This window comes from Lytechinus variegatus, chromosome 4, assembly GCF_018143015.1.
Source record: "Lytechinus variegatus isolate NC3 chromosome 4, Lvar_3.0, whole genome shotgun sequence".
Taxonomy (NCBI): domain Eukaryota; kingdom Metazoa; phylum Echinodermata; class Echinoidea; order Temnopleuroida; family Toxopneustidae; genus Lytechinus; species Lytechinus variegatus.
This window is the reverse complement of record NC_054743.1, coordinates 50,919,737-50,932,059: the sequence shown is the minus strand read 5'-3', so window position 1 is coordinate 50,932,059 and position 12,323 is coordinate 50,919,737.

Here is a 12,323-nt window from a genome sequence, read left to right as displayed (position 1 = left end):
AACCGCTAGTGTAAAACACTGATATACCTCCATGGTTGAACTACTTGTTTAAAAAGTTTAAACAGTAGTTTAAAAATTTAAACAGATGCTTAAAAAGCTCAAACAATAGTTATTAGAGTGACGGGCTTAAACAACGTGCTTAAACTTTTAAACAGCGGTTTTACAATGTGGAGCAAAATCTGGTTAGTAGATGTACTGGTTATCAACAACTCAGGATTTTCAATTCAATTCAATTCTTTTATTTCATTTCCATTCAAAACATAATACAAAGTAATATAAAACAATACAAATCAAATACAATTTTACAGAAGGGCATTCTTACTTCGTAAAAAAACGACAACAGTATAATATAGAGCATAAATGGAAATGGAAATGAGGGGGATCCACTAAAAAGCAAAGCTTGTAAAATTATGGATCCCCTTGGAAAAGAAGAAATTATTGTCAACTTAATATATGCGTACATGCATGTATTACAGGAAAGAAAAAGAGAAAAAGAAATCATATTGACGGAAACATAATTACTGAACAAATGCAAAGCTTTTAACACAAAGAGGATAAGACTAGGATAAAACCAGACGGAAAATAGACGACGTGGGTATAGACCAAATGGCAATTTACATCAGCCCCGGCCCTCCTTCGCCCACGAACCGCCATCCTTTGTATATCCACTCCTAATCCGAGTTTTTTGGGTTTTTTTAATCATGTGCGATTGTAAGAAATCATGAAGGTCATGGGGAAAGTCGGTCAGTCAATTCTTGGAACTGTAAACCTCACTCTTCACATAGCACCAAACCATATCTCTCGGACAAGGTACCACCATTACAGGACTTACAATACAGGTCCCTGGCAGCCAGCAAGGCCTAGTCTGCAAGCGCAGACCCTGTTTGAAACAAGTGGTTATTAACATGTCGGCCTGTAGTGCAAAGATTTGTGTAGCGCGTGGCAAAAGTGGTCAATCTTCAATTGCAATTAGATATTTCAAAAGACCTTCATTGTCCTTGTAGATATTGAATTGAATATAACTTGGAGACATCGGAGAATTTGACGCGAGTCTTGCGAAACCTAAAATTGATTTACTTCTGTTGTAGTCATGGAAATTAGCGGTCCATAATAATTTTAACTGGAGATGGGAATTTCCCGAAAAAGGCTGACTAGATTACGTTTTATAATGTGCCACCAGGGAGTACAATGTTACCTTGATTAAGTCTCGATAGATTTCGCTTCAATGTGAGCTTTTCTTCTCATTGGGCATCTTCACTTGTCTTAGTAAAATCTTTATTTCAGACATCGCATTGAGAGCAAGCATTTCCCGTGACTCTTTTCGAAACCACAGAGGAAATATGAGAAGAAAAAGAAGAAGAATGGGGGAGGAGGAAGAAGAGAAGAAGAAGAAGAGGAAGGAGAAGAAGAAAAAAGAAGAAGAAGGAGGAGGAGAAGTAGAAATAGTAGCAGTAGTAGTTAAGTAGTATAGTAGTAGTAGTGGTGGTAGTAGTAGTAGTAGTAGTAGTAGTAGTAGTAGTAGTAGTAGTAGTAGTAGTAGTAGTAGTAGTATATAGTAGTAGTAGTAGTAGTAGTAGTAGTAGTAGTAGTAGTAGTAGTAGTAGTAGTAGTAGTAGTAGTAGTAGTAGTAGTAGTAGTAGTAGTAGTAGTAGTATATAGTAGTAGTAGTAGTAGTAGTAGTAGTAGTAGTAGTAGTAGTAGTGGTGGTAGTAGTAGTAGAAGTAGTAGTAGTAGTAGTATTAGTAGTAGTAGTAGTAGTAGTAGTAGTAGTGGTGGTAGTAGTAGTAGAAGTAGTAGTAGTAGTAGTAGTAGTAGTAGTAGTAGTAGTAGTAGTAGTAGTAGTAGTAGTAGTAGTAGTAGTAGTAGTAGTAGTAGTAGTAGTAGTAGTAGTAGTAGTAGTAATAGTAGTAGTATGCAGTAATAGTAGTAGTATGACGATGAAGCAGTACAATGAATAACAAGAATTAAATAGAATGCGATAAATTAGAATCAAGCTCTTTACTACTACTACTATACCACTACTCCTATACTACTACTATCGAAATGGTAAAGAGGGTTAATATTTCCTAATATCACAAAAGAAAACAAATAATAATAACTGACGGCTACCTGTTGCACAACTCAAGGTTTCTCACTGAATTAACATGAAAATACTGTTCGTTCGTTCGTTCATTCTATCTTCTGTTCAATTGTTGATGACATCCATGCATCATGCTACATTCCCCTAATGCACCTACATCCATCTCACGTAGTTCAGATAGAAATACGGAGGGGGGGGGAGAGAGAGGGGGGGGGGGAAAGAAAGAAGGAAAGAGACAGGGAGATTTACAGGGAGAAAAAAAAGGGAGGGGGAGAAATTCAGAGAGTGACAGAAAGGGAGAGGTGGATGGCGAGAAACAAAAGCAGCAATGGAAAGAGATAGATGGTATCCGCAAAAGGTATATGTGTGCGGCGGTGTGCACAAAGAGATCGATGTCCGCTATCAAAACACACAACTACAAGGTCATTAAAAAGAAAAGGCAAAATCCTTCCCCATCATTTACGCCTTTACCTTTTGCTTCAACACCAAAATACAAACAAAAAATAAAATGGCACCCCCTGCATCCTCTAAAGATAATGGCGGATGGAAGCATCGCCTGACGGAGCGAGCGACCTTGTCCTGAACACCGGGATAGGTCTATACAGCGGTCAATGATCTCGGTATATAGCATCAATTATACATCACTTTTATGCACTCTGTCGCGTCTAGTAAATTGGATTTTTGTGGGCCATAAAGTTTGCCGATGAGAAGAGGTTTTTTATTCATTCTTTCACCTCTTTCATTCACTCCCCCCACCTCTCCTTACTGGCGTACAGATGGGGGAGGGGGCTTGTGGGACTCTGCCTCTGCCCCCCCCCCATACAAAAAAAATTGTTTCACGAACAAGAAAAAAAAGGATAACAAATATTATTTTTGTTGAATAATAACATCGAGATACAATATACGTTCAATGATGCATCTTTTTTTTACACCGCGTTTTTGTACATGTATACACTTTTTATTATCATTGATTTATTTACTGATTTTTATTTTGGGTAAATAGACAGCCTGCCTCGAGTGATAAATGATCAGGGAAAACGTGGGCCACGCCGTTTCTTTAATTGCCTGTCCTGGTTTAATGGCCATTTTAGGTGATTAAACTGTCCACTTACTCGCAGCTTTTGTTATGTATACCGAGGGAAACTGAAACTGTCCACTATGCTGTCACGTTTCTTTTTACGCTTGCTATAATACACTGTTAAAATACTTTAAACAACGCTGTTTACTATTTGAATTACACAGTGGTTGTTTAAACATTTTAAGCAAGTGTGTAAAATCTTAAACAACAAAGTTTAAATTCTAATATGTAATTATCAATAATCAAAGCATGGTTGTTTAAACTTGTTTAAAATGTTTAAACTTGTTTAAAATGTTTAAACTTGTTTAAAATGTTTAAACAACTACCGTGCGATCACATAGTAAACAGCGTGGTTTAAATTTTTTTCAGTGTAGTTATATAGTTATACAACTGGCTTACAGAAGGGGGCTCGGGGGCATGGATCGACCCCAACGAAAAAGTTTTTAAAAATATATTCATGAATGAATGAATAAACAATAACTCAAGACAAAGGGAGTAAAAAAGGAAATGGTAACAGATTTTTAGGTTAACAAAATTATTACAAAATTTTAATTTTTTGTATTTAATAGTAAGAAATGTCATCTTTTTGCTCGCTAGCAGTCTTTTAGAAATGTTGCCCATATGCTATCATCTGAACCCCACATTTTAAAATTCATTTCCACATGAGTACATCTTTTAGATACATATTTTCTAAGTCTTTAAGAGTATTTATTTTCAAAATTGTATAACATAAGACACCAAATAGTCATACAAATATCAAGCGACTGTGTTACATTGAAAGTATCGTATAAAAGAGAATTATTGAGTCAAAAGATTGATTATTTTTGTAAGATTATTTTTTCGTTCCATCAACATTTTTGCCAAATATTGACCACTCATTTCATTTCGCTCTGCTTTGTAAAGAAAACTATTAAGCATGCCTAATAGAGGTGTCAATTGTTAACAACTGATTTCATGAGAAATAAAAAAAAACATATTGGATATCGATTCAACACATTTGGATAGCAATCTTTCGTGTGATGTTTAAAAAAAATTTCGGGTGTTATTTTGATACCTTTGCCATCAGGACACAAACTAATGTCATTTATAGACCTTATAATTTTCGAAATATATATATATATATATATATATATATATATATATATTTATAGATATTTAATACTGTAGAGCGCTTAGAGACTTCTGACAAATTAAGTATTAAGCGCTATATAAGCAAGTATAATTATTATTATTATCATAGGTTCTTTCATAGAGTTGATCCTAGATTGCAACAGATCGATTCTTTTAATGTACAAAATGATTATTCATTTTTCTCATTAATCTCTGTTTCCTCGATTTCATTCGAATTAGAATCCTTCATTTTGCAGACGATACGGAAAATTGAAATATCATCGATTCCCTAGGGCCGATCGCAGTCTGACTTGTTATCGAATAGTTGCTAGGCAACCGTTCGTCACGTGAACAAGTTGAAAAACCGAAACTAATTACAGTTTCCCAAAAGCCTGAAGAGAGTTCTGTCGCAATTATCGTTATTTCTATATCTTAGTCTATTCCCCCTAGTACTAGTCCATGGGCCCCGTCTTACAAAGAATTGCGATTTATCCTATCAATCACAACAATGGAAAGCCAGTAACATCTAATATGCCTGTTTGTTCAAAATATTTACTAACAAGGATGTAAATTCATACATTCATTGTTTTCTTGAAAATACAGCATGCTTTTCTTGGTTTTCAAAGGACATTGTGCGAAGATCCTGAAGAAAACATTATGTCATTGATGGATTTCCATATACCTCAGGTTGATCGGATCAATCGTAAGTTTTTGTAAGACGGGGCCAATATCCGTCACAAATCGAGGTTAGTGTTTAGTTTGGAGTGTAATTATCTTTCTGGGTTTCGGAAGACATGAGAGAGTGGCAAGGCCGGCCCAGAGTTCATTAGAGATCGAGGGGAAATGAACTGGGATAAGATTTGAATAACTACTTGATTTTATTTCCTCCCTGTTCCCCCTTAAACCAACATGACTCCGCACTGCCTTTCCTTCTACATTTTGCTGTCGAAATACAATGTTGGATTTAAACAAAGGTTATTTCGCTGGAAATTCTGATAAATTCTTTAAAGGTCAAATCCACCCAGTAAAATATTAGTTGCGATAAATAGCTTAATGCTGAAAATTTCATCAAAATCGGATGTAAAATAAGAAAGTAATGACATTTTAAAGTTTGGCTTATTTTTCACAAAACAGTTATATGCAAAAATCAGTGACATGCAAATGACATGCAAATGACATGCAAATGAGACAGTCGATGATGTCCCCTACTATTCCTACTTTTTTTTGAATTATAGGTGTAAGCTTGAGAATTTTGGGGTAATTCTGCATTTTTTTCATTTCATAATTATTATACTATATATCTTCAAAATTACTAGTTTTCATTCATGTCCATTCCAAGGCCTCTGGTCTTTGATCAAGGATCTTTATTGCTCACTTGGACCATAAATCTATCAGTGTAGTGCATTAATGCACAATGACCACTTTCTTCCTTACCCCTCTCCTCTCTCTTTTCTCCCTCTCCCCCTCTCTCTCCCTCTCTTGTATCCTTGTTTTATACACTAGTGTTATACTGTTATTATGGGATGGATGCAGTGAAAAACAAAGAAATTATTATGGGATATCAGGGTTGGGGCATGGACCTCATGCTTTTTGGTAGTTGTTGGCAGTTCAGATTTGTCGTTTGGGAAGGAGACATATCAAAATGTAGTGCGGTATTGTTTTTGAGCTTCGTCTATTCAAATGGTGGTGGAGGAGAGAGTGTTGGCCATTGCAATGGGCAAGTACCTTACAATGTAGATGTGGCTTTAATAAGGCTAGGGACGATAGGGTTAACATTTAGTTGATATTTAGTTAAACAATTGAATTAAATGATGATAATTTAAACATTAATTTTAGTTACACTTATGTTTCTTCATTTCAGTTTAGTTTCAGTGTGTATGTGTTGTGAGGGATGAGAGATGACAGTCATTACATCAAACTTTTAGTATGTTTTTAATTCTTAAACACCCCCAGTTAACTACTGGCTAATCCAAACGAACATGCGCCGCAGCAGTCTTTATAGGCAAAAACCACGCCCTACAAAATGGTGGCAGCGGTGGGATTAGTCATGTTAGTTGCTGGGGGTTGTGATTTCGTCTTGTAGACAGCATCAATAATTTTCGTGCAGTTATTTTATACCTTAGTTGTGAAGCTAGGTTTCGCAGAATTTTTCAAGTTCAAATTTTTGTATTGCAATGAACATGACTTGTATACTTTATTATTATTGATATTTTGGTTATGGCAAAGAACACCTGTGTACCATGTGGGTAGCCCAATCGGCACACATGAATTTGAGCAGACATAAGTTGCTCGCAGGTTGTAGATTGCCTGGTAGACGGCTGAGTAGACAGCTGGGTAGTAGATGATATAGAAGTAGATTAGAGTTTTTGTTATGTATTTGAGAATACGGTTTTCTGTCAATTGAACTGACTCTTATTCCGCCGTTTTGAAGGCATATGCCTCTTGGTCCATGACGTAATGGATGTAATATTCGGTTTGGAGATGATCAAGCACTCACTGAACTCGTACGAGGCAGTCAAGAATTGTAGTGTATGCACTTTGAGGATGTGCTGTAGCGTAACGCTGCTACATAGGCTGTATAGAAGTGTTTGTTCATGTTTTATTGGCAGGGTAGAGACCTTGTGAGTCTCTGTGATTTTTGTGTGGTTACTGGGATGTGGATGTTCCCAGTTTTATTATTTTTTTTTGAAAAAAGTCATTTATTGCAATACAAGGATTTTTGAGAAACATTACATTATCAGCTAGACCATATTAAAAAAAGAAATGTTCTAGTATTTTCAGAAAGGATTAAGTATAAATTGTCATCGGCGTTGTTTACAATAGTTTTATACCACTGAAGAATAAGGTTAAGTAATAGATATATAAGAATAAAGTAATAAGTGATAAATAGCATTGGATTAGTGATTTAGATTTGTGTAATTTTTGTCTTTGTTCTGTTGATGGTGGTGTCTACATGCACAGAACTAGAGTGCTTGAGAATTGATACCTGCTTTTGTGGGGATACAGCACAGTCCTGTGTGGACATTTATCAAAGGCAGACTGGACGATAAACGTTAAACTATTTAATCGAAGCCACATCTACTATACCTTTACCATTACAATATATTACATTTGAACAATTGTTGGAATTGTTTGTGATCAACTGATCATAATATACTGGAAGTCAACGTATTTACTTGGGAGTTTCATCATCAGAGTGGGAACCAACTTCAGAACTGGGACTAAGGATCAAGATCTGGATTAGGACTGGAAGGAATATTTCAGATTGAATAAAGAACTGATAACTGCTGATTCAAAAACTGGATATCTATTAATTGGTCTTTACATAGAAGGCTGCAATTTGCTATGGACTCTTTTTGATTGGATTTATTTTTCTTATCAATTGATGGTTACTGTATGGTTGAAATTTAATTTATCGCTTCTGTTGACTGTTTTATGTTATTATTTTTGTTACATCCATATGATAATTTGCAGTTTGTAATTGTTTAAAGTTTAACGTAGATTGGGATTTAGATTTTGGTTTAATTGATAGAAAAAAATACATTTAACAATATTGTCATGACAGTGGGAGTCATGACTCAACTTAGCAGGGAAGGGTGTAAGCTTGAGAATTTTGGGGTAATTCTGCATTTTTTTCATTTCATAATTATTATACTATATATCTTCAAAATTACTAGTTTTCATTCATGTCCATTCCAAGGCCTCTGGTCTTTGATCAAGGATCTTTATTGCTCACTTGGACCATAAATCTATCAGTGTAGTGCATTAATGCACAATGACCACTTTCTTCCTTACCCCTCTCCTCTCTTTTCTCCATCTCCCCCTCTCTCTCCCTCTCTTGTATCCTTGTTTTATACACTAGTGTTATACTGTTATTATGGGATGGATGCAGTGAAAAACAAAGAAATTATTATGGGATATCAGGGTTGGGGCATGGACCTCATGCTTTTTGGTAGTTGTTGGCAGTTCAGATTTGTCGTTTGGGAAGGAGACATATCAAAATGTAGTGCGGTATTGTTTTTGAGCTTCGTCTATTCAAATGGTGGTGGAGGAGAGAGTGTTGGCCATTGCAATGGGCAAGTACCTTACAATGTAGATGTGGCTTTAATAAGGCTAGGGACGATAGGGTTAACATTTAGTTGATATTTAGTTAAACAATTTAATTAAATGATGATAATTTAAACATTAATTTTAGTTACACTTATGTTTCTTCATTTCAGTTTAGTTTCAGTGTGTATGTGTTGTGAGGGATGAGAGATGACAGTCATTACATCTAACTTTTAGTATGTTTTTAATTCTTAAACACCCCCAGTTAACTACTGGCTAATCCAAACGAACATGCGCCGCAGCAGTCTTTATAGGCAAAAACCACGCCCTACATACTATATTCCATTTTTTACAGATATGAAGATAAGGGCCAACTTGACTAAAGTCATATTATTGAAATAATGCTAATTCCACATGTTCAGGGAGGAATTAATCTGTTTCACTTGACAATTAGGAGAAAATTCAACAAAGTACAAAACAGGATGTGAATATAACTGTTTTGTGAAATCAAGCAAAACTTTAAAATGTCATCCAATTTTGATGAAATTTCCAAGTTATGCTTGTTGGATTTTTCGCTCTTTATTTATTTCAACTTTTCCTTGGGGTGGCCTTGTCCTTGAAGGGGGCGATACCTTACGCCAGGCTTGTATAATGACAACTAATAAGAAAAGGTAGGTTTTTCGACAATGGTATTAAAGGTAATGATAAATAATGTAATTATTTATTCATTTTTAAGATTTAATTCAGACTTCACATGCGAGTGGTGACATGATGATATTATTTTCACATTTAATTTAAAAAGTATTGTTAATTCGTATACATTCATCATAATTACCAGACATCAGTGGGATATAGGGGAGGGGGCACGATACAACGACGTAATTAATCATTGACCAACAAACACTTCAGCCCCTCATTTGTCATTTTTTTTAACCAGGGAATGGGATATTCGGACGAAATTGGTTTCAGTCTCTGCTATTATTTTCATTTGGGAAGGCATTTCGTTTTCATATCCATAGATGTAAAGTTTTAGATTTATGTATGATGACTTTTCAGAAATTAAAAATAATTACTTTTCAGATTTAACAAAATTGGTACAGGTTTATACGATCTTAGTACTTTTTTCTGAGCATTCAATTTTTTTATTCGCATTTTCCTTTTTTTAATTATTTATTCTGTTTTAAAACAGTAAGGTAAACAATTGTCATCACCTTTTACGTGTGTCAGAGTATAGATTAATTTATAGTCAATAATTGATATGGAGCATGGAATCTCTCCATCGAAATAAATTACATCGACAAAATGTTATCTTTTCGCCCCCCCCCCCCGTGCACGCCTCTGTCAGGTAACGCCAAAAAAGAGCTATTTAAAATAATATAAGGTTGCATTTTCGAAGGGCGCAATTTCGAACTTGATTGCGCAGTCACATTTTCTCCGACCGCGCCCGTAGGGCGAGTCGAAAACAGCCGATTTCTTGATTTTTATTCAAAGCACCCCTATATCTAGCTGGTACAACAATGTTTTCAATAGGGGAAATGTGACTGTTCCATTAGTGTGCGTGATTTCATCAAATAGGGTTGATGTCCTAATATTCGATATGTTTAATGAATGTTTGGAGGATTTAAAGAGACAGAGCTCGAGATCGAACGCGGAAATAAGCCTCACTCGTGAGTTTCCATGGCCATTTTTTTTCTTCAAAACATCCTGGTTGCACGTAAAGCTATTTTGTTGGTATCGACACAGGAAATGAAAATATTCTAAATAATTAATTTCTTCTGGAAAGGATTCAAGGTTAAACAATGTCATTAGCTGCCTTCTTTTTTATATATAGATCTTGGGTAATTACTTTTGAATCGCTTCGTGATACGATATAAACAATTTTGTTTAGGTCTTCATTAAAAAAAAGAGGAATGGCTTTTACTTCAAAAATCTTTGTGCAAGTGAGAACAGCGTAGGAACGTCTCTCTCTTTTTTTCCACTTTCTATTTTTCTTTCTTAAAATAATTCTGTCGATCGACCATTTCACCCCAATCTCACAATGCATGATATGAAACCAGCTTGTTACGTAACATTTACTGACATTCAACCAATGCTAGAACGTCGCGAGGGGCCAAGGGCAACTCAAACTGGAATACTTCCGTAACGGAATACTGTAGAGGTCTACTAAAGAAAAGTATATAGGTAAATTGCCAATTCGTCTACTGACAACTCGTCCACTCACCACATTGTCTACTTTCATTTAGTCTAATGCCATTTTGTCCATCAGCATTTCGTCTAAGAACCATTTGGTCCGATAATCATTTGATCTAATAATCACTTCGTCTAATCACAGTTTCGTCTATAAGCATTTCGTCTCATAACCAGTTGGTCTAAGTAATGTCCATTTCATTTTTATTCATTTTGCACAATAGACACTTCAGTCCAATTAGACCAAATGGTAAATGGACTGAATGGCTACTGAACCAAGTTGTTATTAGACGGAATGGCATTAGACTAAATGAAAGTGGACCATGTGGTGAGTGGACGATCTGATGGTAGACCAAATGATAGTAGACGAGTTGGTAATTGGAAGAAATGGCATTAGCCGAATTGGAAATAAACCATATTGAATTGTGGCATTATAAGATCTGGCGGGGCTAGGGAGAGCTGATTTATATTTTGCATTCTTTTTGAAAAATTACAGGAGCGAAGTGAGCGAGCCATAAAAATGACATTATTATGATATAACATTGATTCCCACCCTATAGATTTGGTACGTAATGATGTTAAATCAATCATAAATTGAAGGGAAAAGAAAGAGGATTCACCCCCCCCCCGACCAGTACTTAAGCGTTTTCAAGGATACCAGTAATCCGGTCACGTTTCTTCGTTAGACATTGAAAGTTTACACTCCATTAAAACAATCAATCATTGTTGAGTATCTTTTTTGTTTATGGATATTTTGGGCTTATTTCCTCAATTGTAATTTGAAGCTGTAGTTAACTTTCATCTGAACAAAGGTTCATGTCTCGTTATAGATTTCGCTTGTCTGATGCCAGGTCATGATGGGTATTTAATATAAATGTTTGGTTTAGTTATCAATGTAATCTTATGAGTAATTTTACGTTTTTTTTCTTCTTCTTCTTCATCTTATTATATCATTATCATTATTATTAATATTAGTATTTTTGATTTATTATTATAAACTTCACGATTACTATCATCATTATTATTATTATTCGTCTTCTTCTCTCCCCCTCTTTTTTTCTATTCATTTTTGTATTATAACTAGTAGTAGTAGTAGTAGTAGTAGTAGAGCAGTAGCAGCAATAGTAGTAGTATTAGTAGTTGCTGTTGTTACTGTAGTATTGTTATTATTTCCATTGACGTTAATGCTATTGTTGTTATAGCATTGTTGTTGTTATCAAAATCGGATGTAAAATAAGAAAGTTATGACATTTCAAAGTTTCGCTTATTTTTAACAAAATAGTTATATGAACGAGCCAATTACATCCAAATTAGAAAGTCGATGATGTCACTCACTCACTATTTCTTTTGTTTTTATTTTTTGAATAATACAATAAAAAAATCAATTTTTACGACTTTGACGATTAGGAGCTCCTTGCCTGAAGCATAAATGTTAAAATAATGGAATTGCACGTGTTCAGGGAGGAATGAAACATCATTTTACATGACAATAACGAGAAAATAAAACTATATTATTTCATAATTCATGTAATAAAATACAAAAGAAATAGTGAGTGAGTGATGTCATCAGTTCCCTCATTTGCATGCTGTCCGAGATGTGCGTTGTGGCCCAGTGGATTAGTCTTCGGACTTTGAAACAGAGGGTCGTGGGTTCGAATCCCAGCCATGGCGTAATTTCCTTCAGCAAGAAACTGATCCACGATGTGCTGCACTCGACCCAGGTGAGGTAAATGGGTACCGGTAGGAAGTAATTCCTTAAGAAGCTGTGTGCGCTATGAACGCCTAGCTTAGCCGGGTAATATAGGAGCGCCTTGAGCACCT